Here is a 12,391-nt window from a genome sequence, read left to right as displayed (position 1 = left end):
GTCCAGCTCCACAGCCCTGTTCAGTTCAGTTCCACAGCCCTGCTCAGCCCAGCTCCACAGCCCTGCTCAGTCCAGCTCCACAGCCCTGTTCAGCCCAGCTCCACAGCCCTGCCTGGGTCAGCTCCACAGCCCTGCTCAGTCCAGCTCCACAGCCCTGGCAGCTCCCGTCCTCACCAGCTCCTTCACACTGCATGTTGTCTGTGGGTCACAGCCTGGCCTGATAGATGTCAGTCATTTGCTTCATAAACTAATCTATTTCCTAGATTAGTCCCTGAGAAGATATTTGATAATATTTTAGCTATATTAAAACATTAGTCCAAGCTTAAGAAGTGATAAGGTAATTTTAGAAACCACTCAAACCCCTGGCACAGGCTGAGTCTGTCTGAGTTTCTTCATATTTCTCATGCAGTGTATACAGTAACTCCCTGATTTCAAAACACCGGTTACATGGTCAATATAATATAAACTTTAAAGACATTCCACTGTAAGCTTGATCTCTACCTTTCATATGCTGCAGTTATGTTCTCATTTGCAAACTATTAGCAGCAGTTTTACCCGATAGGCTGGATTACATTTGGAAAATCACCCTGGTGATTAAGTTGCTCTTATTTAAGTATTCAGAACCAAAACATGCTTGTGATTATCATGGTAATTTTTTTCTCTCTGTGCTGCTAATTTGTGACAGGATGGTACTGATATTTGTTAAAATTGATTAAAAATAGTAATTATGTGAAAAAAAATCTGAATATTGTTTGTCTGGAAAAATGAGAACAATGTAAGACTTTTCTTTGACTATTTAAAAAAATTATAGCAGTTGTTTGAATTTTTCAGTTCTGTGTAGTTTGGGTCTACTTGATAAAGCATACTTGAAATTGTTATGGGATTTTAGATTATAAGGAGGACATCTATGATTAAAATATATTCTTTAAAAGGTTTTTTTTCTTTTTGTTATCTTTCACTTTCATCTGATGAAGGATAAGAGATAAAACAGGCTTTTGTTGTTTACTGTACATCTGGAGTATAAAAAAAGTGTTACATGAGGAAAGGATATTCCATGAAACACTATGTCAGACACATTTGCAGTCAAAATTCCAGAAATAGCAAGATGTTGGATAATTAAAATGTCTTCCAGGTCTAAACCATAGGGAGCTGGAGTTTTAATCATGTAGAGTATATTCATGAGAAGTTTCCTCTTTTATCTACATGATCAGATTTTGATGCTTTCTTTTAGGAAGAAATAAGATCCTGCTCTGGAGCACAAACGTTGTTACGTTCCCTTTGTATTGGCAGCACTCACGGAATCAAACACTAGAAATCTGGTTTTTTGTTTACCTTTCCCTTAAGAAGGATGTGCAAAAAAAGTTCAAGCTCAGTTTGTCCTCAAAGTACACCCATCCCTTTGGGTTTGACCCACCTGGGAAGCAGCTGAGCAGGGAAACCCTTCTGCAAACAGCTGCTGCCCCTGCCAGAACAGCCCTGGAGAGCAGCAGCCAAGGACCCGAGCCTTGTCCTACTGGGAACCCCAGATCCATGCTTAATAAAGGGCCTGCTACAATGTAAAGGGGACATTTCTGCTGTGAGGCCTTCACTGGGCTGCAGGAAAACTGGAATGAGCTTAGTGGGGAAAAATAAGATTAGCCATTTTTTCATAGCTAGAAGATGCTTTCATTACTAAAGCACTTCACTAATCTTATTTTCTAATTCCACCACATCTTTTATTAACTTATTTTTCATCTTGTAGCCCCCCCCACAACCATAACATTTAAATAATGATACACTGGTATCTCTACCATCTTAGTCTACCCCTAGTCAGATCTAGTTATTGAGCAGTATTTTAACAGCTACGGTAATTTTAAGGAACAATTTAGATCTAGGCTACGTTAAGAGAAAGGAAAACACATCAGTGCCAAATTAGGCTCTGATGAGGCTCTTGATCACTTTCCTTTCTCCTGACAAAAACAGAAGGTGCTAGTAATGCTGTGAAGGTCTGTGTCCCTGATGAACAGATGTTAATAACAAAGAGCATCTTCCCCATGTTAAATAGCCAAAAGAAGAGATATTGCAGCCATTGATAATGATGCCCATATATCATGCATGCTAAATCATGACTAAATAATTAAAATCTGTGCACGATACTTGTTTCAGGCAAGTAAAGCAGATCACAGTTTTAGTGGTCAGAGGAAATGAAATGCAGCTTTGCAGAAGTGATTGTCACTGAGCACACAGAGCACTATAAAATGCACAAAGAAAATTAAACTAGGAAGAAGGCAATTGACAGTGAGCAGCTTGTTGAGGACTGAGGGCTGGCGATTCAGTGGCGATTTACCTTCTGGTTATTTTGATGAATTGTTTGAATATGCATTAACGTGGAGAAGGTGAAAGGAGGGAGGTGATGAGCAGGAAGTTCTCCCAGGGTAAGGTTGGTGGCTGGGTGCTCCCTCCTGCTGGTGGCAGGGCCTCCCTTGTCACTGCACAGGCTCTCCACCCTTCCTGGCCACAGGAAATCGTGGATGGATAGACTGATGGGATTTCCTGCAGGGGGGGAAATAGCTGCACAGAGGCACCTCTAGCCCCTTAACAAATGCCACACGCTGTAATCCCCATGGTCTCCACCAGCTCTGCTTGTGCTGGCAGGAGCACTGGAGTGATGGCATCGCCCCAAACTCACCCAAGAGCACGTCACCCAGCTGCCACGTTCCCTTTTTGTGCTGTGCCTGTGACCTGCAGGGCCCCTCCCCAGCAGATCTCTGCCCTGCTCACATCTGTGTGCAGAGCTGGGGGAAGGCTCCGTTTCCTGAGGCTGCCCATGTGCTGTGGCCAGCTGAACTCCTGGAGACCCATGCAGAGAGCAGCTTCTCTCACGTCTCATAAAATCAGGGCTACAAAGCCAGTGCAGCTTTGGTAGCTGTCACACAGACCTTTCCTTCAAAGCACAGGGAAGAAAAAAACCCAAAACAACCTATTATTCAAAACATGAAAGAAGCCTTGGTTGAAATTAAATTTTTCCTCTTACCCATTTATAGAAACAGATTAAGAGACTTTTGAGGAATAAGAGAAAGTATCTGTTTCATGGAAGGTATATTTACTTGAAGTATTAAAATTGAAGTTAAGTGTAGCTTTTTGCACAAATTAATTTAAAACAGATTTCACTCGATAAATTTGCATAAGCACATACACAAAACTTTGAGAATATTGCTATATGCCTATAGCAGTAGGAGTACTTTAGAGAATGAGTTAGCAACTTAGCTAACAATAGCTAATAATAATTAGCAACTTAGCAAACAATAAATTTTGTTTTAATCTATAAATTATCTATAAAAATCAATAAGTCTTGTTTAAAATCTATAAATTTCCAAGGAGGAGCATGTACTCACCCATGCTGCTTTTCTTAGACTAGTGCTTTTTGACAATCCAAATTCAGAGGGGTGGAGGAAACCAAACACATTTGTGTATCATGATATCATGACAATTTATCCCTATTTTCTACCAGTTATAAATTTTATTACCATCTACATTACATGCAACTTTATTTTCAAATTTAAAAGTGCAGAGAAATGTTTCCCTCATTTTCCAATCCACTGCTAATACAGCAATACTCAAAAGAGTAAGTTGTCTTTTCCAGGTGCAGTTGTGCTGTCCTGATATTAATTACAGAATAAACACAATGATACAAACAACTTACTTCCCATTATCCTAATTTTCACATTATTTGGTATTTTTATATGATTATTTCATATCATTCGTATTTTTCTATTATACCCATTCATTTGGTATTAAAGAGCTACAGTAGCAAACAACATACGCATACCTACTTTAATTTTGCTATTTTAAACATGGTACTCTTTTCTTTGCACATGCACCCCAAAGACTTTGTGCTGATTAATTTCAAAGTATTTCAGCTAGAGAAGGAAAGTTTTATTTTTGCAATTGTTTTAGTAAGTGTAGAATTTGTCTAAGGCATGGACACGTAGGCAGTTGTTGGAGTCTTTTGGGAATGTGCTCTTTATTCTGCTTCTTGCTCCATCTCCTGTAATCTTACATGGTTTGGAGTGCTGCAGGTTAATGATGTAATTTAATCAAAGATTATTCTTTCTAAGCAGCCATGGTAATAGTCAAAGATTATGGCAATGGAGTTGTTAAAGGGACTTGAAATAATGGCAAGAGATCAACATCACTTCAGAAATGCTCCTACGTGTTCTGACTCTGAAAGTGGAGATCCACTGTTTGCATCTTCGTGAGAAGCCAAAAATGGTTTTTAAAAATTTGAATTGAAGTTCACCTGTGGCACATCAGACAGCCCTCTGTGAGAGGAGACACAAATGGGACATGGTTTAGATCTCTTTTATGTCACTGGGAGTGTATCCTTTGGCTTGGAGAGCAATTCTAACCAAGTGACAGTACATGAGGAGTGTTCCAGCTAAAATGATATTGAAATAACAGAGTCTATTCTTCCTCTCTGGTTTTGGTTTTTTTCTCTTTTATTCTGGACATACATTTCCTTCATCCTGGTAGGTATTTTATTTTTTTTTTTTCCTTTTAACAGGCACTAATTACTGTAAGTTTTAGTTAGTAGTACAAGAGGCAGGCTTAGCTTTATATTCTGCCCAAGATCTGAAGTTATTTCCTTTAGATGTATCTATGTAGTTTCCTCTGTAAAATAAACACTTGAAAAATGAAGTGTGTTAACTTTAGATTTCTTCTTGGAAGCCTAAAGAATGACTTTTGTGTTGGACTGAATTTAGAAGGTGAATGTGGAAAGCACAGAGGATAAAAGTAAACCAAAATCCATATATTTCAGATTATAGTTTTAAGGAGTTATCTTTTGGTTCTAGAGGTTTCTGTATGTGAGTTAAAAGGGGAAAAAAAAGCACAAAAAACCCCTATAACACATTTGATCATCATAAAGCAGTTCTTTAGGGTGCAATAACAATTGTGAAATCTCCAAACACAGTAAATAAAGTGGAGAAAATTATTTTAGCAAAAGGATATTTTAACAACTAGGAAAAATGCTCAAAAGTAATCTTTTAAACTAACATGACAAGGTACAGGCAAAAATTAATATTGTACACTAATGTTCTTTTTAGTGAGTAGCTTAGGTTGATTTATTCATTTAGGTAATTATGTACCATAATATTACTAATTCAGAGTGAAATTGAATTAGGAAACACAGAATAAATTGAAACTGTAGTCATATTTCTTTCTCACTGTGTAAGGAACAGAGATGTATTGATGTAAGTTCTAAGTGTACAGCATAAGTTAAATTCCCTAGACTGCAATTTGATCAAAAAGCATTAGACATTTACTTAGGCTATAATAGGTCCTTGCCATTGGATGGCAGTAAAATTCTACATCAATCACTAGAAGCAAAGTGAACCTAGGAAAACAATGGGATTTTTTCCTTTTATATTTGAGAGTAGAAAGCTTGAGGGGGGATGGTGTTGCCTTAAATGCTGCGATAAGCACTAATATTGAAATATGTTTCCTTTTTCTATGTTAGGAGCATTTTAGAAATAGTAAACTCAATTTTCTATTATGTGGAAAATAATTTATTTCTTCTTGAAAAGAAAGGCAAATCTGAGCATATTGAAAAGACAATGCAAATTTATTCTGTTTATTGCTACCAATCTATCAGAGGTTTATAAAAATATATATAGTGTACTTTTTTTACTCAACAAAATTCATTATATTTTGCACACTATGGAAATTATTTTGTAAATAATCAGCCTTCTGTGCTAGCATTGTAGAAGATTAATTCTTTTCTTTTGCATCCATTATTACTGCAAATACTATGACCAAAAGAGTTCCCTTTTTAATAAGGGAAAAAACCATCCTTTCTGTGTGCCCATGATGCCAGTGCATGCACTGAAAACACCCTTTTTAGAGAGAGCCTTTTTGAGCAGCAGTTTCACATCCCAGGCCTTGTTTCCCACCTTTGTTCAGACCCTGCCAGGATCAACAACCATTCAGGTGTCTGCAAATCTGGTCCACGGAGCAATTAAGTTTCTGCAAGATGATCACCACTGAAGATTCACAATCATTAAAACAAAAGGACCCAGTTCAGCTCCATGCCTTGTCCTTCTCTCATAATGTCAAGATTTAGGCCAATAATAAGTACTTTTTTTTTTTATTGATATTATAACAAACAACAAACAAGGTGCAGCTACCATGTTATTAAAATATTGTTTATATAAACTGCACATTAAGTAAAGAGAAAAAAAATTATTATCAGGCAAATTATCCTACAATATTCATTTTCCACTTGCTATTTGGGGAAGCTCCACATGTAAATTAGTTTCACTTTTAAATGTGCAAGTCCTGATCAATGAAAATCAATAGAAATATTACAAATACAATTACTATCACAGTAATTACACTAGTTTTTGACTGGACCCCTTTCATACCAAAAATAGATTTCATGTGTTTAGCAAAGATAGAGAATTATATTTGAACAGGACTGAACTAAATAGAGCAAGAAATGTGTTCAGCATATGGTTTCAAATGAAAAAATACAAATTCTTATGTCTTCATTTAATGTTTTCTAAAAAAAGTTATAAATTTAGTAGCTTGAATTACAGTCTAAATAGCAATAAAATAAGTCAACTGTTTTTCACAATGTAGTCAGGGTGGTCTAAAAGAAGCTAAAGGCTATTAATCAGGATTTCCTGGGATCAAACCACAGACTCCCTAGCAATTTATTCACTGACTTTATATTTAGAGTCTGTTAAAACTTTATGGCTTTTCAAAGCTTTTCATATTCGGCATTAAAATTTGGAAATCATTTAACAAAAACTGTTATTGAAAAAAAAAATATAGAGAAACTAGCTTATCAGAAACTCATTCTTAGGAAAGAATGTGTAAAATATACTCAGTGGACCCATACTAATCTGGGGTTTATGACAGTGACTGTGAAGTGAAGCAATGCCATAAACCTGGTGGTACAGTCAGTTTCACTCACGAGGACTTGTAATTACAATGCTCCTGAACTGAAATGAGAAATCCCCACAGAAATATTCCTCCCCCATGTTAAGACCGTGATCCTACAACGATGCTATCAACTTTGGGGGTTTGAGCAGCACCAGCTAAGTCAGCTGACTTACTCATGTATTTAAGATAATATATACTGGCAGGATCAAAAGTGTAAGATTTTGTTGTTGAAATCCCCCGAGACTTAGTGCTTGGGACTAAGTCTTCTGAGGTCCAGACACTGTAAATTCACTTATATTTAGTGAGCCTGAACAGCCAGCAACTAGCTGTTGATATTCTTCTCACATTTGTATTTAGCCCAAGAAGTGCCATTAAGACTCATAAGCAAAATTTCTTGAGGTGTTCAGAATTCTTGGTCTATCAGAATTTGAGATTTTCATCATCTCCCAGTGGGATTTGGTGCAATATAGGATCAGACTAGAGCTGAAATAAAATTTACAGTGCTGTGGTATGTAAAATAAATCTGTCAGAAAATCATGTTTTTCTAGAATCATGTATTAAGCCTACAGTTCCATATGAGGAAAAAAACTAAACAAATTTCTGCACTATAACCACTCTTGGTGATACAGATGAAGCCCATGTAAATATAAAAGCCTTTCCACTGCCACACAGACACTGCTACCCACAGTCTGGCCTTACTTCAGCCATACACCAAAGTAATTCTACTTTTCGTTGGAGCTCCTAACTTGCTATGATATAAAAAGGCCTGTGGTGTTAGTGTGAACATTCCAGGAAGCTTTACCCTAATCTTTGAAAGCATGATGTAGATTTTGAAATAGGAAATTATTCACTTTGTGCTTTTATAAACTTTAAACAGTAAGGGATCGCCAGATATGCACAAGTATATTTAAAAAAATAGCACAAATTAAGGAAAAAAAAACAACTTCTAAGGTCATTTTTTTGTACACAGTGAGCAACTGCACATAATTGTGCTGAACTTGAGAACGATACTCACTTTTTTGGTGAAAAACTATCATATAGACTTCAATTTCAAAAATATAAGCATCTTTATTAAAAATAAAGAAACACTAAGATTAGACCCAAGGCTCAAGTAACTCGAAACCTACTAAGATTAGACCCAAGGTCAAGCAGCACCAATGACCAGGTGTGGCAGCTTGTTGGTTAGTTACTATTTACAGGTAGAAGAACTTGGGGTAATGTCCAGATATTCAAACCACTCTGTGTGTTCTGTGTACAGGAGTTATGGGGAAGCAAAAAGGTGTTGGGAGAGCAGGAGAAAAGCAATAGTAAGGCATCCTACAAAGCAAATTAAAGTTTCGGAGTCAGATGAGCTGCGGACATCTGACTAATAAAAGGTGGGTAGAGTGGGACTGGGGAAAGTGGGCAGAGAATAAAGCAGTAAGGCAGGAAGTTGTAGAGTCAATAAGGTGGCCAAGCAGGGTGTTGAAATGTCAGTGAGTCATCGCAGTGGGAGGCAGCTGGATTGCAGGTGCTGAGCTCAGGGAACTATGGCAACACCATTCTGAATGCCAGAATTTAGTGCTGTCATCAGAGGGCAGGGCTGGTGTTAGGTAGGTGCTGAGGGTTTCTGTTAGCACTCCAGCTTCTCCCTGGTCCTGGCAGACCTACCCTCCAGAGACAGGAAGATAATAAACAGAATTTTCACAAAATCTCAAAAATCGCTTTCCTACCATAAAAACAGCCTATTTGTTATTCAAAATCCTTCTTATTCTAAGTAATTTCAGATCAAATTATGGCCTGACGTAACTGTACTAACAACAAACTTCAACTAAGGAATTAGATATAAAGGAAGGACTTCAGTTATGCTTCTTAGTACTCAGGTCCTTAAAAAGGTAACAAATTTACTATGTAAAGCCTATTTTCCTATGAAAATCTCAACTGAAGACCCATAGATTGATCCAGTAGACACTTACGTTTCATGGTGACCAGTTCTAGAGAACTGAAACCTACACTCCTGATTTACTAAGTTGCTATATTGATTGGTAGCACACCACTTTTATTCCCTTTAGAGTAACCTGTAATGCCAGCAGCTCAAACTTCAGGCACATCAAAATAGAAAGATCTTGTAGGTGACAAACATCTGAAGAGGGAATTGATTAAGCAATAACCAGCTGACAAAATCCATTTCTTGCTCCTAATTTTTCCTTTTGTGGGAGTCTGTCATACATACAATTCTAATGCACAGAACTGGTCTTAGTCTTACAGATCCCTGTTGTCTATGTAAGATGCAAATTGAGAATGCACAGGAATGTACACAAAGAGAAGGACTGAAGTGCTGACCCAACTTTGTGGCACTGCAATCAGCTGCTCTTCCCATACAAAGAGGTATCCATCAGTCTGGAGCAGTTTGCGAATTTTTGCACAAATTGAAATAATTTCCTAGTCTCTTTTATACTTGCTGATACCCTAAACATTCCCCTGGGGGAATCAAGAGGCTGAAACTTTAATCTTGTATTATTTAGTTGGGTTGTACAGTTGACATGACTTGATAAATGATTAGTATCTCATTTTATCAGCTGCAGCATTTGTGCACGCAGAAGACTTCCAAAACAAAGACAATTTTTATTGACTCTCAGAGGGGAAGTATGAAGGATCTGTACTTCCAAACAGGTCACTCTGTGCTCCTCAAGGATGTCTTCCTTCTGTCAAGTAAAAGGCACAAAATTATGCCAAGAAGTCATTAGCTGTAAAACAAGTAGCAGGAACCAGGTGCTAAAAATAGATTTTGAAGACAATCAAGCAATTTAGAAACTATGATACTTTTACTTGATACAACTAATTACAAAGAGTAAAAAAAAACTTGTCAGGAATCCAGTAACTCAAGAATCAACAACTCTGCCCAGAAACAGGAAAATGCAAATTGTCTACAAGAGCACTCACTAAAAGCATTTCTTTCAGCTATTAACTAGAATCAGCTACAGGTTGTCTCCAAAGGATGTCTCCAGTGGAGCAGGTCTGGTGGGGAGGACACTCAGCCCAGCTCTTTGCCCTGCCAGGCTGCCCTCTGGCTGGCTGTGCCCCAAGCCACCAGGTGTGTGACTGCAGATACCTGCAGCCACCACAGAGCCCTCTTAGTGGGGATTAAGCACATCTATCAGACCTCTGGTTGCCAATGGATGTTTTAGTTTCCTGAGCACAGACTTTCATACATAGACAAGCCCCAAGTTAATTTCAAGTCATGATTAGTTTTTGACAACATTTAAGATCTCTGAATTGGTGTTTATTTTGAGGCTCTTGATATGCAAATTACTTATGCTAAATTCTGCAGCTTTGACTCAGTTTAGATTATCAGCGTTTACCTGCAAACATTTGAATAAACACAAGTGAGACCATCCTTTAACAACCCTTTTAAGATCAAAGAGTCAGTATTCTGCCTTTGAGGCTTGTCAGTTTAAAACCTACACTAACAATTAAAGGATTCCTCCCCCTCCTCTCCGCTGTCTTCCTCCCTCCCAAAACCAGGAATGAAAAGATTCCACCCTGCAAGAAACGTCCAGTTTTTTATGAGAACTTCTCATTAATGAGTAAACATGCACTGTTCTGCAATATTGTTTCACTGCTCTTCTGCTTAATGGGCTCCATCCTGCATGGCTAAAATCTCTGGATTAAAAAAAGGGCTCTGGTGAGATCTAAGCTTCCATTAAGAATTCGATTTATTTTGTGCTATTTCACTAGGAATGCCCTAAGATTTTTTCCACCATAGTTAATGTCAGAATGCCATAGGAAAAACACAGTATAAATAAGTATTAATATGCTTACTGCTGACATCCCTCAATCAATAAAATGGAGTTTTGTGCTTCTTGGCTTGGTAGAATAGGGCATTGTATTTTTCATAGGCATACAAAACATTTCTAAATCTGTGGAATAATAACTAAAGAAAGATTTCATGTCCTGAAACACATTTTAATCACTCAACAGTGGCATTTCTGAGCTAACGTCACTGTCCTCACTAGGATGGAGAGACTGTAAGGAGGACAAGAGTAGCCTTCTGCTCTGTAGGAGAAACTATGCTTTGGCTGTTTTCAGAAGCAAGATTACACTCAGCATCGGTTTTGAAGAATTTATGTTTTCTCTTTTTTTTAGAAAAAATAAGGTTTTCTATCTGAAAATATTCCAGAGCATAATAGGGTTATTGGCTGCTCCACAGTCTGACAATGTCTTGACAGGCATCTTCAGCCACATTGAGCAATTAGAATAGCTACAGAACACTTCAGAGGACTCAGTCTGTCTTACAAAACCTGTGATGCTATTTGTCTCTTCAAAAAGTAGCCACCCCACCTATGGGGTGGGTGGAGCTGCAAATGCTCCTGGTCCTGTGCTTCAGCAGCAGCAGCCTGTGGCCACCTGCACCACCAACCTCCCCTCATTCTGAAAGGGTAACTCTGAACCATCGGCACCATACAATGATATTTTTTTGCAGCCACAAAACCAGAAAATAGCATTTTCTGTGTTATTTCCATGGCTCTGGATAGGTGGGGTTAAGCATAAAAAACAGGCCATCCTCTAGCTGACCTAAAGCAAAAGCTATAAGTTTGATTGTAGAGAAAAAGATAAGAATTATAAAAATGAGAAGTAACCTGTATGAGTGAATACAGCTTGAACTCATAGTGGATTCTGATTCACACTAGGTTTGACTTATGGTTCACTGCTTTGTACACAGTTCTATCACAGGACTTTTTGTAATTTTTCCAGTGTTCATATAATAGACAAAGCAAAAAATCTGTTGATAAAGAATAAATACATTTAGATATGTATGTTTCCTGACCATTTTTTTGTGAAAATGTCAGTATTTTGAGTAGTCACCATTATTTCCTGCACACACACAAAACAATCTATTTGGGAAAACCAGTACATGAGTAGTTGCAAACTAAATTAAAATTAAAAAAACATAGATAGTATATCTCCTAACTGTATAAACATGGTTTGTTGTCTGTCTGCTTCTCTTCCCCCCTTGCACTAAGGTCTTTCCACAGATTCTTTAGTGTGCTCAGTGTGCTACTTCTGTGGATGTATTGGATTTCTTAAACCTTGTGAGCTCAGTGAGTGGGTTAGACCAGCGACTGAAGTGTCATCAAGTAAATTAAATCCCATGTTTAAACCTGCCAAAAAGTACCTTGATATTTTCAGACCTCTGTGATGCTGAGTGTTTGTAAATAAAACAGCTCTGTCTTTGAAAGAGAAGTTACACAGTCCAGTAGCTTCCACTGTTCTTATTAGAGGAACTAAAAACAACAAGGCAGGTTTTCCTCCTGCAAAATAAACATTTACTGATGTTTGAGAAAAACTTGCAATTGCATAAGTGGCATATTATCAAAATATCACAAAATATCTGTGAAATACAGAGATACTGGATATTATCAAAACACATCAAAATATTCCACCTGTGATCAAGGGTTCAGAACAACCTCTATCTAAATGATAACTG

The sequence above is a fragment of the Passer montanus genome, unplaced genomic scaffold (assembly GCF_014805655.1).
Source record: "Passer montanus isolate IOZ18808 unplaced genomic scaffold, ASM1480565v1 scaffold48, whole genome shotgun sequence".
NCBI classification, from domain to species: Eukaryota; Metazoa; Chordata; class Aves; order Passeriformes; family Passeridae; genus Passer; species Passer montanus.
The sequence above is the reverse complement of the archived record's forward strand: the minus strand, read 5'-3'. Positions refer to the sequence as shown.